Below are 9,373 nucleotides of genomic sequence, written 5' to 3'. Positions count from 1 at the left end.
GGATTAGCGAGAGAATAAGCTCTTTGAGGGAATCCATCAAGCTGACAGGCGGACATCAGTCAAGGCTCAGAATCTGAGAGAGCAAATCTTCGGGAAATTGAATAGCCTGAGCCGTGCACCTTCCCCTTCCTCCAGAGGCAGGTGGTGGACAAGGACTAATGAAGGACACTCCCTTCCCGCCGTCTCTGGGTTTTAAGCCCTTTTTGCAGGGAAGGCCTGTCCAAGTAATTAACAGAAGTAATTAGGGGTCAGATGGCCACGAATGGAAATCACTCAGCGGCCAGCACGGGTGCCAAGGCTGGCGGCGCGAGGAGGGGAACAGCTCAGGGAGGGGAGGAGGCGGCCGCCACTGCCTGGCCAGACGTGGAGACCTGACTGAGGGCCTTGCTCTCCCAGGCTCTCAGAGCAAAGGCAAGGCACAGGGCCTGGGGGTTTGCAACCAAATTCAGCAGCCCGAGCTACGACAGGAATGGACAACTGCCAAAGGAGGAAACGCTGTAAGTGGTTCTTGATATCGCTGCAGCCCTGGGCTCAGAATTGTGCCCTCTGCAAGGCAAAGAGGGATTCTTCTTTATGCATTAAGTAGGAGTCTTGTAAATCCTTCCTCAGCCATATTTCTCGCGGATTATGGATGGCTTTCACATCCATGAAAGAATAGGAAATTTATCACCCAGTTATCCCTCTATCTACAATCCCCCCACCCACCCACCCATGCACAACTCAGCCCCCGTCCATCCATCCATCCATCCACATACTCATCCATCCACGGCACAAGTATCTATCAGGCTCCTGCCAAACTCAAGGCAGGTCTAGGATCTGGGCATATAGGGTAAGCGAGACAAGCATGGACTGTGCTCTTGCTATAGTCTAGCAATGGGCAGCCATATACGAACAGGCAAGCAAAACCCAAGCAGCCCACACAGTCATGAAGGTAATCAAAGAGGATGACAATGCATTAGTCAGAGTTCTCCAGGGAAACAGAACCAACTGGAGAGAGAGATAGATAGATCGATCCATTAGAGGGATTTATTAGGGGAATTGGCTCATGGATTAGGGAGGCTGAGAAGTCCTACAATAGGCTGTCTGCGAGCTGGAGACCCAGGCAAGTTGGTACATGGCTCAGTCCAAGTTTGAAGGCCAAAGAACCTGGGGGCTGCTGGTTCAAGTCCTGGAGTCCAAAGGCCAGAGAACCTGGAGGTCTGATGTCCAAGGGCAGGAGAAGAAGTCCCAGTTCCATAAGAGAGAAGGGAGCGAGTTCACCTTTTCTGCAGCTTTTTGTTTTATGCCAACCCTCGACTGATTGGACAAGTGTCCTCCCACGTTGGGTGAGGGCTGTCATTTCTCACTCAGACCACTGATCAAATGCCGGTCTCTTCTGGAAACACCCTGACACACATGCCCAGAAATAATGCTTCACCTGGGCATCCCTTAATCCAGTTAAGTTGACACCTAAAATTAACCATCACCGAGGGTGACAGGTGAGGGTTTCTTCGGCTGGGATGGGCAGGGAAGGCCTCTCTGAGATGGTGACCTTTTAGCTGAGACTCGGGTGCCAAGAAGGAGCAAAGATCTAGGGGAAGAGCCTCCCAGACACAGGACAGCAGGGGCAAGGGCCTCTGGCTGGACCAGGCCGGGCCTGTGTAAGGAGCCAAGGTGGGGAGGCCAAGAGCCAAAGGGCGTGAGTGACGGGGAGAGGCACGGAGTGGGCCAGCAAAGCCGGGACCCCAGGGCAGTATTGCAGAGCCTAAAGGGCTGCGGGGTGAGCCGCAGGCCCAGCTCAGCTGCCCCCTAAATACTCAAGTGGAACGTGCATCTCCTGTTCTGCTTGGATATTCTGTTACTCTACTCTTCTAATACTGTTAGAACCAAATACTGTTGGAACCACTTCAGTGGTTGTGGGTTTTTGAAAAGGTCAAACGCAATCAACTCCGGCTTGGACCCCAGCTTGGACTCTGCCATGCCTCCTCCCTCCCGCGGGCTTGCTTCCTTAAGGGAGGCCACGTGATATGGCCCTCTGCAGACTGGGAACTGGCAGGTGTTCCTCAGTTCATGCCACCTGGGTCTCGGCTTGGTATTTAATAATGGGTGACACCCACTAGCCCTGACCTCGTGGAGTTTACAGTCTAGAGGGCACCTCTGGGGACAGAGGATTCATGGGGAGGAGGGGAGATGTGCCGTGATGCCGGCACCAAGCCCTGGTGGAGCCACAGGCTTGTAAAAATGTGGGTGGAATCCACAGCTTCTTGGTCACCAGCAGGAGCCTGCAGCCTCCCCAGTAGTCAGGAAGGAGCAGAGGCGCTGAACGGCTTCAATGTCCTGTCCCCCTGAGCCTGATCTGGGGTTCACGGGGAGACGGAACCTGATTGCTCACATTGATGAACCCGAGTGGAGGAGGCTGATGAAAGGGAGGTCTTGGTGTTCAGGGAAGAGACCAGAGAGCCAGGGAAACTGGGGAGATATTGGTCTGTCCTAAGCCTGGGCTAGGGACTAGGTCTGACCTCCCGGAGGAGTCATTGTCCCCATTTCCATGAGAAAGTGTGGCCCTGGGAAGTGAATAAGGGCTGAAAGGACACTCACCCATGAGGGCACCTCCAGGGACTGACAGTTTAGGATTAAACACCTGGGCAGGCAGGGATGACTTCAAGGGGGGTCCCCCGAAGAGCCACAGCAGGCCCTCTTGGAGCCACAATTTAAAGTCTGGATGTGTGTCACACTGCCTAGGGTCGGGGTGAGCCCCCAGCAGACACCCTGGGTGCATAGTGGACGCCAGTTAGGCTGGGTGTCAGGCCTGAGAAAAAGGCCCCTGGGCCCCAGGAATGCTTGGTGTCTGTGGGGTGGAGCGTGGAGCGTGGGAGGAAGCACTTTTGCAGGGGTGAAATCTCCCACTCAGGAGGTGGGATGACCAGGACAACATCATTTGGGTACTCATGTGGCCTCATCTGTACTCCTAGGTGAGTGGACTCTGGGGATGTGTGGGTCACACGTGCAAAAGCAGCCTCGGACATTTGCATAGATTCACGAGCACTGAAGTGTAGCTGGGTCATTAGGCCAATCACGGGGCACTGGGGACTCATCAATAGTGAACACGAGGACTGAGGTCTTCAGACCGCTGGCTCTCAGTTCCGTCATCCCATGCTGGGATCTGGGCTCTGATGCTGCGGTCCTCTTGCAGCTGCACCCTCTTCCCTGCACCTGCGAATGCTCAAGGAGGCACCGCCAGGACTCTGGAGGGGGAGGGCAGGGAACCCACGTTTGCTGGGGACCTCCTCATTGTCTCGTGTGCTCTCGTCAGCTGTGCCAAGAAGTCAGTGTTACTCCCTTCCACAGAGGGGACCCACAGCATGGCCAGGGCCACTCAGCTGTGGCGACAAAGGGGACGCTCCATTGGAGGGTCGGCCCTCCACTGCCCGGCGGCTCCTCGGAAGACGGGTTAGCACATGACAGCTTCCCTCTGTGACTGTCCACAATCAGGCTCAGAGTGGGGTGAGGGCTCTGCACCAAACGTCAAACTCAGAGAACGGCTCTTGGAAGACACGACTCCCAGCTCAGGTTCCAGTGGAACTCCGGAGGGCAAATGAGTTCATGACACACCCAGTCCTGAATCTGGGCGTGAAGTTTTACCAGCAAAGTATCCTGTATTTTTTCCAAGGCCAAAATATAACAACTCACACCCTGGAAAGGTATGTTTTAGAAAAAATAGATTGCATTTGCAAACAGCAGAGAACAGTGCTCTTTTTTCATTTTTAAAAAATCTTTTCCACGGAAAAACAATTTAAAGCTTGGATGTGTGTTTATCGGCCTGGGGACGCAAGAACAAAGCTACCTTGTTGGTTGCAGACAAATGAAATCCACAGGGCTTTGCTTTGGGGAGGTTTCATTGCACAGGGTTCCAAAAGACCACTTTGCAAATAATTAATTACTTAACCCTCAAGGCCACTAGAGGCCACTAAAAAGTTTAGAGTAGAGCCAAGGCACAGGGTTGGTGGCTGGCTCGGTTAGCGGTGGCAGGATGTTAACGAAACTCAGAGTCCAGATGTGCTCTCGGTCCAGTTAAATTTAATAGCGTTGGAAAAACCACCCGCCCCCAGCCACTGACTGCATCTAGAATTCATGCCTGTAACCTTGGCCACCTGAGGCTGTAGAGACAGTGGGTAGGAGGAGGAGGAGAGGCAGGGGAGGGGGTAGGGGGAAAGGGAAAGATGACAGGGAGGGAGAGAATGGCGGGGTGGCAGCGGCAATAGCAGCGTGGACATTCCGTGCACACCCTTCTCTGTCACTGTGGAGAGCAATTGTGCCCATGCATTTCCCAGCCTTCCTTCCAGTAGAAAGGCCGGTGACCAGCACCACAGGGCAGAAGTGGTATTGGGTCCTGAGGCCAGAGCCAGGGCGAGTGGCCATCCTTTGGTCCCTGCTGCGGTACCCAGGCCCACCTGTAACATCCGTGGAGCCAGGACAGGAGTGCAAATACCCTCCGCACATCTCTACCTAAACATTTACAAGTCATGAGTGAAGATAAACTGTTAAAGAAAATGTTCTATCCAGCTACTTTGACAAAAGTAGTCTCTTCATGACTTAAAGACCAGGGTTACTTGGTATATTCTAGAATTCCTGGAAATCTGCACCAGAATAGGGCAGTGTGGGGACAGCTGAGCTGTCTGAGACCTGCCTCCCTTCCCTTGCCCCTCCCCCCAGCTCCGGCCTGCACCTCTAGGGGTCTACGCACACCTGTGTGGACAACCAAGCCTGCACACCTGACCTCCGCTCACATTCCCTGCCAACATCCTGTGTGGCCACTCAGTCCGCCCTGGAGGTGGGATGCTGGGAAGAAGCTGACGCAAGAGCTCAGGGAGTCATTTGTGCAGGAAATTCTGGGGCCCTGAGTACTCAGAGAATGTTCTAGAAGGGCACACTGGTTCTGTGCGGGTGTGTGCCCTTGGTTTCACTGTTCCTCACTCCCTGGGGAAGAGCACAGCTGGAGAAGGCTGGAGCAGGACCCTCCAGAGCACCGGACCTAAGACAGGGCCCCTCTTGCCCAGTCCAGGGGCTGTGCTGGTGGTACCCACCGTCACCACAGTAAGATGCATGAGACTGTAATGCAGCCGGAACCCTCTGGTCATCGGGTCGTAAAGAGAGCAAGGCAGTGAGACAAGATATTCTGGTGGTTGGCCGGGCACGGTGGCTCGCGCCTGTAATCCTAGCACTCTGGAGGCTGAGGCGGGCGGATTGTTTGAGCTCAGGAGTTCGAGACCAGCCTGAGCAAGAGCGAGACCCCATCTCTACTAAAAAAAATAGAAAGAAATTATCTGGACAACTAAAAATGTATAGAAAAAATTAGCCGGGCATGGTGGCGCATGTCTGTAGTCCTAGCTACTCAGGAGGCTGAGGCAGTAGGATTGCTTGAGCCCAGGAGTTTGAGGTTGCTGTGAGCTAGGATGATGCCACAGCACTCACTCTAGCCCGGGCAACACAGTGAGACTCTGTCTCAAAAAAAAAAAAAAAAAAGATATTCTGGTGGTTTGATGCTCCCAGAAGGATCTGAGGTGTTTGGTTTGAGGCTTGAAAAAAAAAAAAAAAAAAAAAAGATATTCTGGTGGTTTGATGCTCCCAGAAGGATCTGAGGTGTTTGGTTTGAGGCTTGAAATAAAGTCATCGTGCATGCGCGCAGCAACTGCTGGCTGCTTTCGCAGAAGCTCAGCACACAGCCCCGAGAAACATGCCACTCCACGCTGTCCTTGCCAGGCTACGCCCGCCGGCCTGAGGAGGAAACGCAGGTGGGTAAGGAGACGCCACACCGTGTGCGTCAGAGCATCTGCAGCCAAATCCTGCTCCATCACTCATGGGCTGCGTCCCACCCGCAAGTTTCTCCCAGGCCCAAATCGGTTATTTCAACAGTAAAACAGAGGTGATGGAGTCAGAAAGGGGAGGTAACAGGGGTACCTTCCTTACGGGGTTCGCGAGCGGCTTGAAGGAGGGAATCTGCACAAAGGACCAGGCCCAGCATCCAGCACAGAGCATGACCCTCCACACGCACGAGCTGTCAGAACCAAGGGCACAGGCTGGGAGTCCTCCAGCTGCGAGTCTGAGCTGGCTCAGTTACATCCTGTGACCGCCTACCCTCTCTGAGCCTCAGTTTCCTCATCTACAAAACTGGACAACAGAAGCTCTTACCTGGAGTTGTGAGGTAACTCCGTTGCGCACACGGAGCTCAGGTGTGCGGGGCAGCTCGTGTGCTATACGGAGTTAATTTGTTTGCTCTTCCAACCAATACATATATTGGTTGTGCCACTGCTACGTGCTAGGCACGATCCTAAATGCTGGGGACACAAGTGGTGCAAGGTCCTGCCCTGGGGAAGCTCAAGCTATAGCTCAGGGAGGTAGAAAGTAAATGTGTAAATAGGTCAGATCATGGTGCCTGCTGTGCAGAAAATAATTGAGGTGGGGTGTGAGGTTGACCCTGAGAAGGTGGCATTTGAACTAAGATCCAAACGACACCTGTGGAGATGTAGGAGAGACCCTCCATGAGTATGGGGGCAGCACTATTGTCAATAACGACACAAACTCGAGACCGGAAGGCAAGTCACAGAGTTCCGAATCATTGCCTACTGTTTGTGCAATGTCACGTCTCAAAAGGCGTCTCCCCAGCTGAGCTGTGGCCCCTGGTCAGTATATTTTATTTTCTTGGGCCTGATGATGGATGCTCCTTCCCTCCCTTCCGTCCCCCATCCCCAACATCCCTAATGTCCCCAGTATCCCCAGTATTTTACAGGAATTGTATATCCAGGCAGTAAGTGACCATTTTAACTGGAGATATTTTAAAGCTCCCCTTCTTCCCAAGAATCACATTCACTCCCAAACCCTGGGGTGTAGCCAGCAGACACGAGAGCCCTTCCCTCGCTCATTCATTCATTCAGCGAATGAATGAGTGCCAGGTAGGGCTTGTGCCTTCTAAGGAAACGGCAGAGCCCGTGGACCAGCATGAATCACGTAAGGCAGACTGAAAGAATAAAACAGACTTCCTGGGGGAAATTCATCCACCGGAACCTTTAGAACACGGGTCTGGCGCTATGTCCCCAGCTTGGGGCACCATCTCCCCAGGACTCCGGGAGAGACACGTTATGACTTCGGCAGGGCCCCATTGGGCTCGGTCCTTTAATTGCACCCCCAGTAGCGGCATTCCCGGGGGTTGGAGCAGGCGGAGGCACAATCCCAACCCCACACAAGATCCAGCTGAACCCTTGGCCAGGTTGGGGAGGTGCTGACGTCAGATCATCTTGTCTCACGCTCTCAGCAGAAGCGCTACCTGCACCGGGGGTCAGAGCCCACAGAGGGGCTCTCAGTGCTGGGGCTGCCATGGAGTCATTTCTCCACCTGCCCAGGGACTCTGAGAACAGACAGTCCCTCCGAGCCAGGGGTCCCCTCCACTGGAGCCCACACTGGGGAGCAGAGGGCAGACTGAGAGTCTCTCCCAGGTTGAAGTACAGAGAGAGAGAGAGAGAGAGAGAGGCAGAGAGACAGTAGGAAAGAAGGGAGGGAGAGAGGCCAGGAGGTGAGAGAAGAGGGAGGCAGGACCCAGCTCCAAAGCCACCCAGAGGCCCTCTGGGATGTGATGATGCATTGTGTGTGTCGGCTTGACTGGGCCATAGGGTGCCCAGATATTTGGTTAAACATTATTTCTGGGTGAGCCTGGGGCTTGGGGTGAGATTAGCACTTGAACAGGTAGCCTGGGTAAGGCAGACGGCCCTCCCCAGTGTGTTTGCCGGGCACCATCCCGTCCACCGAGGGCCCGAACAGAGCAAAATGGTGGAGGAGGGAGAAGCTACTCTTTTTCACCCGACTGCAGAGCTGGGTCTTCTCCTGCCCTTGGACTGGAACGAGACGACACCCTCGGCTCTCCTGTCTCCAGCTTGCCAAGTGCAGACCCTGGGACTTCTCAGCCTCCATGAGCTCATGAACCAATTCCTTGTAATAAATATCTTCGTCTGTCTGTCTCCTGTTGGTTGTTTCTCCGGAGAACCCTAACACACACATCCGACTACCTACTCTGGAGTAGGTCCTACCAGTTACTCTCGGTCATTTACTTTCCTCATGACGCTTCTACCTGCAATGACAGTTTTGTTTCCTTGTTTGTTTTCTGTTCTACCCACAAGAATGTGAGGCCCAAGAGAACAGGGAACCTGTCTTCCTTATTCAATGCACAACCACCATGCCTGGACCAGTACCTGGCACTGAGTAAGCGCTCGATAATTATTTACAGAAACGAGGATGGAAAGAAGCAATGAAGCAAAGAAACATAAGTAATGTATTATAGGGAACAATGGAAAAGTGATTCTCAAAAATACCCCAAGGGCTTCTCATGAGCCCCTGTTCCAAGTCTCAGCCCCCGGCCCGGGCCAACGCTGCTAACACGAGTCATCTTGTATTAACCCACTGGGGCGCAAGACTTGTTTGTTTCACATTGTCTCTGAACCAAAGTTCTGCATCCCACATCCTGGAAAACACTGCCTGTCATAGCCTATGTGCCAAAGAAATGTCACATATACCCTAAGGCCACCAATGGAGGTTTTTCAGAGGCCAACTCCCAGCATGTTTTTTTAGCATTTTGTTGATCCAATGCAACCTGCTGATTGGAATCCTGGCCTCCAGGAAAGTTTATCAAAAGTTCTGGAGATGACCAGTCCGGAACTGTGGCGTAGAGAATGGCGAAGTGTTACTTAGCTGAGGAGGGATCCAGGAAGGGGCTGGGAGAGAGGAACAACCCGAATGTACATTCAGAGGCAAGAATGACTGAGCAGAGAGACCATGACAATCGTACAAAGCAACTATCCTTCCTCTACAAGTTGCTCTCTCTTAGGATAAGGATCAGGGGTTGAGTTATGTCAACGAAATTTTTCCAACTTTTGGTAAATCCAGAAGCTTACCAAAATATAACAACAAACACTGTTTGGTCAGGTCTTAGCTTTTTCCTTGGTGCCATTTTAACCACACATGGTGTCTTGGTCCATTTCAACTGCTACAACAGAATACCGTAGTTTGAGCAGCTTGGAAACAACAGATTTTTATTCTCACAGTTCTGGAGGCTGTAAGTCTGAGACCCGGTGCTGGCATGGTTGGGTTCTAGTGAGGGCCCGCTTCTTGGCTCATAGACAGTGACTTCTCACCGGGTCCCCAAGTGGAAGAAGGGGTGAGGGAACTCTCTAGGTCCCCTTTCATGAGGGCTCTAATCCCATCATTCAGGCTGTACCCATGACCTCATCTAAACCTGATCACTTCCCAAAGGCACCACCCCCAAATACCATCATACTGCGGATTAGCTTTCAACGTATGAATTTTAGGGGGGCACAAATATTCAGTCTATTGCACATGGGTTTTTTGT

The sequence above is a fragment of the Propithecus coquereli genome, unplaced genomic scaffold (genome assembly GCF_000956105.1).
Source record: "Propithecus coquereli isolate 6110/MARCELLA unplaced genomic scaffold, Pcoq_1.0 Scaffold77, whole genome shotgun sequence".
Lineage (NCBI taxonomy): Eukaryota > Metazoa > Chordata > Mammalia > Primates > Indriidae > Propithecus > Propithecus coquereli.
The sequence above is the reverse complement of the archived record's forward strand: the minus strand, read 5'-3'. Positions refer to the sequence as shown.